Genomic DNA, 2750 nt, shown 5'->3' with positions numbered 1-2750 from the left:
CAATTTTTCACTGAAATGGACAATAAAATCCTAAAATTTGCATGGAACCACAAAAGATTGTGAATAGCTAAAGCAATCTTGAGCAAGAAGAGTAAAGCTGGAGGAATTACACTTCCTGATTTTAAATTATATTACAAAGCAATAGTAATCAGAACAGTATGGTATTGGCATAAAAACAGACACATAGGCCAAAGAAATAGAATATAATACCCAGAAATAAATTTACACATATGCAATCAACTAATCTTTGATAAAGATATCAAGAATACCCAATGGGGAAAAGATAATCTCTTCGGTAAATGGTGCTGGAAAATCTGGATATTCACATGCAAAAGAAAGAAATTGGACCCTTATCTTTCACCATTGGACCCTTATCTTTCAGTTGACAGAAGTCAACTCAAAATTGATTAAATACTTAGACAAAAGACCTGAAACTGTAAAACTACTAAAAGAAAACACAGGAGAAAAACTTCATGACATTGATTTTGGCAAAGATTTTTTAATTTGATACAAAAAAACATAGGCAACAAAAGCAAAAATTAATAAGTGTGTGAACCCTGAATATCTGAGACAAGTCTCCATTAATTTAGAAAGTTTATTTTGTCAAAGTTAAGGATGTGTGCCCATGACACAATCTCAGGAAGTCCTGATGACTTGTGCCCAAGGTGCTGAGAGCACGGTTTGGTTGTATACATTTTGGGAGATGTGAGACATCAATAACATATGTAAGATGAATGTTGGTTGGGTCTCAAAAGGTGGGACAACTAGGAAGGGGGCTTCCAGATTATAGGTAGAAAGGAGACAATTGGTTGCAATATTTTGAGTTTCTGATTAGCCTCTCCAAGGGATATAGACTATCTTGTTATATAAATTCTGATCTTAAGAAAAGGAGGCAATCATATTTGCATTTATCTCAGTGAGCAGAGGGGTGACTTTGAATAGAATGAGAGGCAGTTTTGCCCTAAGCCGTTCCCAGCTTGGCTTTTCCCTTTAGCTTAGAGATTTGGCGGCCCCGAGATTTATTTTCCTTTCACAAGTGGCACTACATCAAGCTAAAAGTTTCTGCACAACAAAGGAAACAATCAACAAAATGAAAAGTAACCCATATAATGGGAGAAAATATTTACAAACCATATATCCAGTAAAGAGCTAATACTCCAAAATGCGTAAGAAACTCCTACAATTCAACAAGTAAAAACTACCCAATTTTTTTAAATGGGCAAATGTTCTTCCCCATAAATTAACAGGAATTAAAAAAAATTTTGATGGGCAAAGGACTTGAAGAAATATTTTCCGGAAGAAGATACAAATGACAAACAAGTATATGAAAAGGTGCTCAACATCACTAATCATCAGAAGAATGCAAATCAAAACCACAGTGAGATGTCACCTCACATCTGTTAGGATCACTATTATCAAAAAGTCTAAAAGATGTGGCACATATACACCATGGAATATTATGCAGCCATAAAACATGATGAGTTCGTGTCCATTGTAGAGACATGGATGAACCTGGAAACCATCATTCTCAGCAAACTGACGCAAGAGCAGAAAATCAAACACTGCATGTTCTCACTCATAGGCGGGTGTTGAACAATGAGAACACATGGACACAGCGAGGGGAGCACTACACACTGGGGTCTGTTGGGGGGAAATAGGGGAGGAACAGAGGTGGGGTGGGGAGCTGGAGAGAGATAGCATGGGGAGAAATGTCAGATATAGGTGATGGGGAGGAAGACAGCAAATCACACTGCCACGTGTGTACCTATGCAACAATCTTGCATGTTCTTCACATGTACCCCAAAACCTAAAATGCAATAGAAATAAAATAAAAATAAAAATAATAGATACCAAGTACTAGTGAGGATGTCACAAAAAGGGAACTTTTATACATCGTTGGTGGAAATGTAAATTGGTCCAGCTATTATGGAAAACAGTATAGACGTTCCTTAAGAAAATTAAAAATAGATCTACCATATAATCCAGAAATCGCACTTCTCAGCATACTATTCTAAGGAAATAAATCACTATCTCAAAGAGATATCTGCACTCCCCTGTTCATTACAGAATTATTCACAAGAGCCAAGATAGGAAAACAACTTAAGTGTTCATCAAAAGAGGAATAAAGAAAATGTGATAGATGATAGAGAGATGATGATGAATGGATAGATACAATGGAATGTTATTCAGCCTTTAAAAAGAAGGAAATTCTCTTTTCCGTGGCGCCTGGAAGGCGTATAGCTGCTTCAAGATGAAGCTGAACATCTCCTTCCCAGCCAATGGCTGCCAGAAACTCATTGAAGTGGACGATGAACGGAAACTTGGTACTTTTTATGAGAAGCATATGGCGACAGAAGTTGCTGCTGACGCTCTGGGTGAAGAATGGAAGGGTTATGTGGTCCGAATCGTGGTGGGAAGGACAAACAAGGTTTCCCCATGAAGCAGGGTGTCTTGACTCATGGCCATGTCCGCCTTCTACTGAGTAAGGGGCATTCCTGCTACAGACCAAGGAGAACTGGAGAAAGAAAGAGAAAATCAGCTCGTGGTTGCATTGTGGATGCTAATCTAAGCGTTCTCAACTTGGTTATTGTAAAAAAAGGAGAGAAAGATATTCCTGGACTAACTGATACCAATGTGCCTCGTCGCCTGGGGCCCAAAAGAGCTAGCAGAATCCGCAAACTTTTCAATCTCTCTAAAGAAGATGATGTCCACCAGTATGTTGTAAGAAAGCCCTTAAACAAAGAAGGTAA

General features: G+C 38.1%; 1 pseudogene; it reads left to right on the top strand.

Moving 5' to 3' along the window:
* Positions 1-2208: 2208 nt before the first annotated feature.
* The window catches only part of LOC108316595, a 34498-nt pseudogene continuing 33956 nt past the window's right edge, over positions 2209-2750 (top strand).

This window comes from Cebus imitator, unplaced genomic scaffold (genome assembly GCF_001604975.1).
Source record: "Cebus imitator isolate Cc_AM_T3 unplaced genomic scaffold, Cebus_imitator-1.0 Scaffold190, whole genome shotgun sequence".
NCBI lineage: Eukaryota > Metazoa > Chordata > Mammalia > Primates > Cebidae > Cebus > Cebus imitator.
The sequence above is the reverse complement of the archived record's forward strand: the minus strand, read 5'-3'. Positions and strand labels throughout refer to the sequence as shown.